The sequence below is a fragment of the Ostrinia nubilalis genome, chromosome 23, assembly GCF_963855985.1.
Source record: "Ostrinia nubilalis chromosome 23, ilOstNubi1.1, whole genome shotgun sequence".
Classification (NCBI taxonomy): Eukaryota; Metazoa; Arthropoda; class Insecta; order Lepidoptera; family Crambidae; genus Ostrinia; species Ostrinia nubilalis.
In genome coordinates, this window is record NC_087110.1 from 1,934,539 (window position 1) to 1,944,511 (window position 9,973).

Below are 9,973 nucleotides of genomic sequence, written 5' to 3' on the forward strand. Positions count from 1 at the left end.
CTCGCGTCATTCCCATTTTGTGCGATTTGGTAAGTTTTATATATCGATATTTTTCTAATAATTAGCACTTTGTAGCATGTGATTACAATAAAAAAATGGCGATATTGAGGTGTCCCAATAGTGGTGACAATTATTTTTATATAATTTTAAAATCGTTTTCGTCATTACCATTAACATCATTACCATATCATTTAGGCTTATGGTGATGACACTTTGTATATGGTAATGATGACTATGAATGGTTTCCTAAAAGAACAATGGGACAAAACGTCCCCAGAACTGTAGCACTTTAATACCTACCTTATAATATGATAGTACATGATAATACTATAATTTTATTATAATATGACAGCTCAAGACATTAGTGTGACATGCATGTCTCAGAAAAAAGTTATATCTAAAATAAGAATCCATAAGCAACCCTGAAAAAATACATACAAAATCACTTTTGACCGACTTCAATGGGTATCACGACAGCTTGACCCCGGGACAATTCGACTCCTGTGACAACTCGACCCCTGCGACAACTCAAACCCTGCGACAACTTGATTTTTTTCAACACTCAACACTTTTGACTTACTTCAAATGGTTTCACGACTGCTGGACCATACGACAGCTGAACCCTACGACCACTCGAACCCTCCGACAACTTGACCCCTGCCACAACTCGATTAAATTACTTTTGACCTACTTCAAACGGTATCACGACTGCTTGAGCGTTAAGAAAACTCGACCTGGACACCTCGATCCTTGCGACAAGTCGATCTCTATTACAACTCGACCCCTGTGACAAGTCGAACACTGCGACACGTCAACCCCTGCGACTACTCTGAGCATTTAATTTTATTCTAGATTCTGTTCAGGCATTGATTGATGGAGCTAAATGGTTTACAATAAGTATCATAGTTGTCATCGGGGTCGAACTGTCGTAGGTTCCCTACGACAGTTCGACAACTGGACCCCTGTGACAACTCGACCCCTGCGATAACAAGATTAAATTAATTTTAACCTACTTTAAACGAAGCTCGACCCTACAAAAACTTGACCCGGACAACTCGACCCCTACGACAAGTCCAAAATATTCAACTATGATACTTATTGTAAACCATTTAGCTCCATTAATCAATGCCTGAACTGTATCTACAATAAATGCTCAGAGTAGTCGCAGGGGTTGACGTGTCACAGTGTTCGACTTGTCACAGGGTCACAAGTACAAGTTGTCGGAGGGTTAGAGTGGTCGTAGGGTTAAGCAGTCGTAGGGTCCAGCCACTAGCGGCGTAAGGGGGGGGCGGTCCGCCCCGGGTGCCACTCATCAGGGGGTGACAAAAGTCACGCAGATTAGTACTCACTGGCGCTAGTATAACGAGGATATGCCATGATTGGGGGGGGGGGGGGTGTTGCGATTAGTATCATATAGCTCATTCGAACTAACACCTTTCATTCATTCAATCGGTAACCCAAAAGAGGGGGTGCACCAGACCATTTTGGGGTGTCTTACCTCCCCACTATATGTATACCCAACTTACTTACATTAAGGACTTATGACGGGGGATGCTGTGCTGTGCTATGCCCCGGGTGCCAACCCATGCTACGCCGCCACTGTCCAGCAGTCGTGAAACCATTATTTTGTAGTAAGTTAAAAGTGTTGAGTGTTGAAAAAAATCAAGTTGTCGCAGGGTTTGAGTTGTAGCAGGGGTCGAGTTGTCACAGGGGTCGAATTGTCCCGGGGTCAAGCTGTCGTGCCCTTTGAAGTTGGTCAAAAGTGATTTTGTATGTATTTTTTCAGGGTTGCTTATGAATTTTTATTTTTGATATAACTTTTCTGAGACATGTCACACTTGAGCTGTCATATAATAAAATTATAGTATTCAATTCAATTTATTCATTTAAAGATAACAATGATCCACATGGTTAGTAAATGGGTGCCTTATACAACTATGTTAGTAATTTACTTATTATAACATACCACTAATTATCCAACCCGTTCGGTAAGAAGTAGCCGAAGGAAATGTCGGATAATAGGAGAGTCGTACCTCTCCGCCACGGTCTTCAGGATACTGTTGGGGCTCGCCCGTATCCTACTGAGCAACGAGGCAGTCTTCTTGCATAGGACAGCAAAGAAGCCGTCAGTATGCGACTGAGCAAACATTTCCGAAGCACTGCAGAAGCGAGGCAAGCCCAACAGCACCCTGAAACCGTTGTTATATTGGACCCGAAGGACGCCAAGCGATTTCTGCGAGTACGTGGTCCATAGGTTTCCCGTGTATAGACTCTGACAGTATGCTTTAAACAGAGTGATTTTGACATGGTCATTACATCGGGCAAACCTGCGAGCCAACATATTACACCTTACTGCCAGCGCCCTTCGTTCCCTCTCGATATCAACATGATCTTTAAGGTCATCAGTAACGTAGTGTCCGAGATATTTAAATTTAGTGACTCTGTTTAACTTTACCCCATTCAGCAAGAGGTCGGGTACCACGTTTGGACATTTACTGGCGGCCTTAAATACCATGTATTCGCTCTTCTTCACATTATACAAATAAGCCATGGCATTTAGCATACGCTTCACACACACCCACCATCTTTCTGAGAGCCCCCATTGTTGGCGCCAGCAGTACCATATCATCAGCGTAGCTTATGTTGTTGATACAAACACCATCTACCCAGCATCCGATACGCATACTGCTAAGGGCAACAATGAGGTCATTTACGTATAGGTTGAAAAGCCTGGGAGACGTCAGCCCACCCTGTCTCACCCCGCACTGCAACCCATACTCCTCAGAAAAAACGTTAGCCCATCTTACGCTGTTAATCTGGTTAGCATACTAATAATGGAATATTTGTGATACTTCTGACGGGACACCCTGCCTCCTCATCTTATCCCAAAGGATGTCATAAGACACAAGATCGAACGCCTTGGAGAGGTCGAGGAAGCATGCGTAAATGGAAGTCCCCTGATCCGTGTAGTACCTGACAGTGTGCTTAAGACTAAGGATGGCGCTCTCGGTCGACAGTCCAGGCTTAAACCCGAATTGAGCATTATGTGATTTTAAATATTTATCTAGTAGAGAGTCAAGCACACTGTCAAGGACCTTTGCCGTGATTGTAGCTAGAGAGATCGGTCGGGTATTAGCATGGTCTATCATACAAGGTAGGTATTAAAGTGCTACAGTTCTGGGGACGTTTTGTCCCATTGTTCTTTAAGCTTTGTTTTTAAATGAGAAGGTTTTTTATTAGTTTACGAAAAGACGTTTTTTTATTCATTTCTTGTATGTTGACTATTGTGTAAGTCTAAGTAAGAGTACCTAGGCATATTTTTCAATCAAAATCCTCATTGGTGTAAATATATATTTTTTCTGATTCTGAATAATATTAGGAACGTAAAAAAAATTTAACTAATGTCCGTATTGTTCCAAATTCAATAAATTCATTAAAATATTGAATACATTTATTTTTATTTCCAACCCATTCTTTAATAGGTACGTGCTTAGCTAGGAAAATAACATAGATAAAATTGGTGTTTAGCTAAACAATTATATTTAAATTTTAGTTTTTAAGTAATTTTAATTTAATGTATTACTATAAAATATATTTCGTCATCACCATTAACATAAGATCATTACCATTTTAATAAAATCATTACCATTAGGAAAACGTCATTACCATTTTGTGAAAAAATATTTGGACGCTTGTTACTTCTAAAATCACGATTGAATCTAAGGGCCTCACACTGATCTAAAAAGCTTATTGCTTAACCTTTCAGTTTAAGCTAGTTTGCACGCATCCCTGTTAAGTTTTTCAAAAAACGTAAAATAAATCCCGCGGAATAAAATCGGCGGATCTACCCATCTGCATGACAAGGACGGTCATGATATGTCATGATACGATTGCGATATGTCATGCGATTGGTATCATATAGTTCATTCGTACTAACATCTTTCATCTGGCACTAGACCAGACCATTCTGGGGTACCTTGCCTTAGCCTGGACCGCTTAGGTTAGATCTTAGTCACCAATCATTAAGCATCGGCGCAGACCATCGTTTTTTTGTCGGCCGATAGTTTAGTGTTTAGTCGGGTAGTTAACCAGTATGAACTTGTAAGAAAGTGCGTACATTGGTATCGGCCGATTCTTCATACAAATCAATATCGAGCCCAACTATCGGCCGACAAAAAGTCTATAGCCTGTGCTAGGCATAAACTAATCGCGTTAGTTAACTTAAAAGTAAGTGCTAATTCATCTTGAGAAGCCAGGTATTAAGGTGAACATAAAATACTTCCAAATCACTGGTCTGAGATGTGTTAAAACGACAAAGAAGACTGCTTTGTGGATACGGCCCGTTGACTCAACTCTGCGAGTTATTGAATGCCATAGTTCCACGGTTTAAACTTTAGTCACGGTAGTAATTATAGATGTTACAGTAGATAATGATGCAGTAGGTTTATTTTCATTTACATAATAATTTTTCAGCTTATTTTTAAAGTTATAAATGATTTTAAGACTATTTTTTCTTTTAATTGAAATAAGAGTATAATGTAATGTATTTTTGTAAATTGTTCAACGCAATATACATGTATACTTTGCTATGAATAAATATTTTGAATTTGAATTAATCTGCAGTGTTTTTACCCTTAAAGGAGAAGCTCTCGTCACAGCTCTCGGTCTATATCTCACCTAATATAAGAAGTCTGAATAATAATAAATAAATAGGTAATAAAAAGTTTATGTTGCATCCACTTATCCTTGGCGCAGACCACCGATTTTTAGTTGGCCGATAGTTGTGCCCGATTCTAATTTGTATGAAGAATCATTTGGTGTAATGTGCGCACTTCCATACATGCCCATACTGATCAACTACCCGACTAAACTATCGGCCCACGAAAAATCGGTAGTCTGCGCCTAGGCTTAGATATATTTTATTTTGGAAGTCTGTAAATCATTAATCTACTAAGGAAGAGTCTACTTCCTATGGTAGTTTTTTTTATAAACCGAGAGATGCTTAGAATACGCCTTACAAAACACGAACCTACTGAATATCAATGTCAATTCACATAGAATAAGTTTCGGCTAAAATAAGATCTTCTTTGAAATGAGTATTTAGTTGTTGAACAAAATATATACTACGTGTTACGGAAGTGAAGTGGAAGGACCAATGTCTTTACAGCCTCAGTGAAGTGTTAAGTGAAAGCTAAGTGAACGCTTTCATTGTTACATTCCTTGCTTCTGTGTTACGAACATACGAGTACTTACCCTAAGGCTTTAAACCACGAGTGAACAGTGAGCACCTTTTGAGCAAATTCGCTCTCCCTTAGTATTTGCATCGAGTTAAATTTTTATCAAAAGCAAGCCTAATATTTTTCTAAATATTTTGAACTCAGATGGAACATTCGTATATTAAAATTACGAACGTTAGCCTCCTCAACTGACATCCTTCAACCACACCCCGTCTGACCTGCATGCAGTGTATTAGGACAAATACTCCATACCAATAAAACTTATGAGGATCGTGCCTGAAATGACCTGATGATGATGACGAAAGTAAAAACATTTGAACAGAATTTGATTATGAAGTTTTGGGTCACTAGAAAGGACCTTCGGTCATACCTACTAGATTGATTTTCAAATGTTCAGGACGGAACGACTTTGAGCATTTGGTTCTTTTAAAAGGACCGACGGCCTTACGAGGATAAAGCACCAGAATTGAATGCACAGCTCCAAATCTAGAAACCCAACAAAATGCAAACAGATTCACACATTTAGTTGTGGAATTAAATGGAAAAATCTCTCTGGAATTCTGTCTATCCGTTGTCTACGATGCTGAATAGGAAAAACTGCTAAATATGCGTGTCTGTCCAAATGTCTCCGAATAGTATCGAGTAAATAGGGATAGGGTGATTCGGATACGGTTTTTATATCCGAAAAAAACAATAAATTCTAAAATCAAAATCAAAATTATCTTTATTTGTTTAGACTAATTAAATAAGTACTTACAAATCGTCAAATTTCTTGTAAGGTGTCAAGCCGAAGGCAGGTGATAGGTGAGGACTAGACCTATCGATTTCACCCCATGTATGTTCTACGATTTTTCGTAGTTTAGAAGTTATCGTTAATTTTGAGATTTTTTCAAATTTTATGACCTAGTGGCTTAATTTTTTTTTTATCTTTTTTTGGGTTGACTTTTCTCAGATTTCTTTTTTTTGACAGATTCCCTATTAGTTGCAGATATTTGAAAAAAATAATCACCTTTCTATCTTTGATGCAAGATACAAAATTTTTGCTAGAAACATAAAAAATATGCTTTTAGCAGAACATTCTAAAATTTTCAACTGAAATGTATGAGAAAAAAAAAGAATTTCCATAGGTCCAAAATAATTTTAAAAACTGCGCAGTTTCCTAAACTTTCATAATAACACAAAAAAACATGTACTTAATAGGCCATTATTTTCTGTAATCGGTCTACTAAAGTAGTAAGTCGGAGATTCCGTTACATGTTTTTGACTTTCTTAGGACTAACTAATGTTTGCAATCCACTAAGTTTACGTTACGTAGAACACGTTTAGAGACAATAACTGAACAGAACATTTTTTATCCACAACGAGGAAGCTTTTGCCCTTCATCTGACCTGATGGAAAGTTGGAAACTGATGGATGATCAGCGGATTCACCCGGAACCCTAAACCACAGAGGAATTGGCTGTCCTAAATAGGTAGTCTTACCACTAGACCACAGTGGTGATTGTTACTTTACGATTAAATTTGATATACCTACCTATTAGAGTATGAGAGAAAGGGAAAGAGTTTGTGTGTGTGTGTGTGTGTGTGTGTGTGTGTGTGTGTGTGTATGTGTGTGTGAGAGAGAGAGAGAGAAAGAGAGCAAAAAAGGGTGTAATGATTTAATTTAAAGTAAATGTTCAAAATGTCCACCGCTGACCTGCACATTCAACAACGACGCAAATTAATCGTTTTACAAAAGCTTCTTGCATTCTAATATGATTTTGTGCTTCAGTCAGCTTTGTCCGCAGTTCATCAATATTTTCATATTCCCTTTTGTATACGATGAAGAGCAAGAGCTTCCACATTGTGGATAAAAAAATCTTTTCAGTTATTGTCTCTAAATGTGTTCTACATAACGTAAACTTAGGGGATTGCAAATATTACTTAGTCCTAAGAAAGTCAAAAACATGTAACGGAATCTCCGACTTACCACTTTAGTGGAGCGATTACAGAAAATAATGGCCTATTAAGTACATGTTTTTTTGTGTTATTATGAAAGTTTAGGAAACTGCGCAGTTTTTAAAATTATTTTGGACCTATGGAAATTCTTTTTTTTTCTCATACATTTCAGTTGAAAATTTTAGAATGTTCTGCTAAAAGCATATTTTTTATGTTTCTAGCAAAAATTTTGTATCTTGCATTAAAGATAGGAAGGTGATTATTTTTTTCAAATATCTGCAACTAATAGGGAATCTGTAAAAAAAAAGAAATCTGAGAAAAGTCAACCCAAAAAAAAGATTAAAAAAAAATTAAGCCACTAGGTCATAAAATTTGAAAAAATCTCAAAATTAACGATAACTTCTAAACTACGAAAAATCGTAGAACATACATGGGGGTGAAATTGATAGGTCTAGTTCTCACCTATCACCTGCCTTCGGCTTGACACCTTACAAGAAACACCCTGTATGTATACTTTGCTATGAATAAATATTTTGAATTTGAATTAATCTGCAGTGTTTTTACCCTTAAAGGAGAAGCTCTCGTCACAGCTCTCGGTCTATATCTCACCTAATATAAGAAGTCTGAATAATAATAAATAAATAGGTAATAAAAAGTTTATGTTGCATCCACTTATCCTTGGCGCAGACCACCGATTTTTAGTTGGCCGATAGTTGTGCCCGATTCTAATTTGTATGAAGAATCATTTGGTGTAATGTGCGCACTTCCATACATGCCCATACTGATCAACTACCCGACTAAACTATCGGCCCACGAAAAATCGGTAGTCTGCGCCTAGGCTTAGATATATTTTATTTTGGAAGTCTGTAAATCATTAATCTACTAAGGAAGAGTCTACTTCCTATGGTAGTTTTTTTTATAAACCGAGAGATGCTTAGAATACGCCTTACAAAACACGAACCTACTGAATATCAATGTCAATTCACATAGAATAAGTTTCGGCTAAAATAAGATCTTCTTTGAAATGAGTATTTAGTTGTTGAACAAAATATATACTACGTGTTACGGAAGTGAAGTGGAAGGACCAATGTCTTTACAGCCTCAGTGAAGTGTTAAGTGAAAGCTAAGTGAACGCTTTCATTGTTACATTCCTTGCTTCTGTGTTACGAACATACGAGTACTTACCCTAAGGCTTTAAACCACGAGTGAACAGTGAGCACCTTTTGAGCAAATTCGCTCTCCCTTAGTATTTGCATCGAGTTAAATTTTTATCAAAAGCAAGCCTAATATTTTTCTAAATATTTTGAACTCAGATGGAACATTCGTATATTAAAATTACGAACGTTAGCCTCCTCAACTGACATCCTTCAACCACACCCCGTCTGACCTGCATGCAGTGTATTAGGACAAATACTCCATACCAATAAAACTTATGAGGATCGTGCCTGAAATGACCTGATGATGATGACGAAAGTAAAAACATTTGAACAGAATTTGATTATGAAGTTTTGGGTCACTAGAAAGGACCTTCGGTCATACCTACTAGATTGATTTTCAAATGTTCAGGACGGAACGACTTTGAGCATTTGGTTCTTTTAAAAGGACCGACGGCCTTACGAGGATAAAGCACCAGAATTGAATGCACAGCTCCAAATCTAGAAACCCAACAAAATGCAAACAGATTCACACATTTAGTTGTGGAATTAAATGGAAAAATCTCTCTGGAATTCTGTCTATCCGTTGTCTACGATGCTGAATAGGAAAAACTGCTAAATATGCGTGTCTGTCCAAATGTCTCCGAATAGTATCGAGTAAATAGGGATAGGGTGATTCGGATACGGTTTTTATATCCGAAAAAAACAATAAATTCTAAAATCAAAATCAAAATTATCTTTATTTGTTTAGACTAATTAAATAAGTACTTACAAATCGTCAAATGCTCTTAAGGAGCCTATACATATCTCATTATTTTTTTTGCCCTACCAGCGCTTCGAGATAAACATTTGGCAAGTGCTGAGAAGATGCGCCGTAACAAACTCAGTCACCACTGTCTGCCGGTTTAAAAATATAAATATTAGCTTATTTTTGTAACCTAGTTATTGGAAATTGTGCAGTGCTGTAAAACTACTAATGTATAGTTTTATTACTCCGTTCATCCAAAATAGATAAACCATTTAATTTCATTTACTCTATACTCAATAATTTATTGCAACCATTATATCATTTAGGTCAAAATATTTTGTCCTTTCAAAAATATTTAACAAGTAAAATCCTTCATTAGGTTTAATAAAAAAACCATTTTTATACTTCAAATCTATAACTTTTGACATTAACATTGATTTTCACTTTGTATAAAATATCACAGTAACAATTTAGTCCGAAATATGACAATGTTAGAAATTGAGACAATTTAAATAAAAATAAAAAATAAAAAAGTAGGTATTATTGCCAAATAATATCAAGATTTCAGATTACGGATACTTTGTTTTATTTATAAATATTAAATGTAACGTGTCACATCACTATTATGAAGTATTTTAGGATGAATATTGAGCAAATATTACCTCTTTGTTATGTGAAATGTAATTGTATTGCTGTATAAGGGAAACAAACAAACAATAACAAATATTACGCAATACATTTATGATGAAATTAGATATTATTATTTTCTGTTACGTTATGTTTTCTACCTAGTTTTATTTGTATTTATACAGGGTGGAATTTTGTAATGCCACCTGGAGGGAAAGTACTCTTAATACTGTAGATAGAAAATTTTACTCACAGAAAACATTCCTTAAT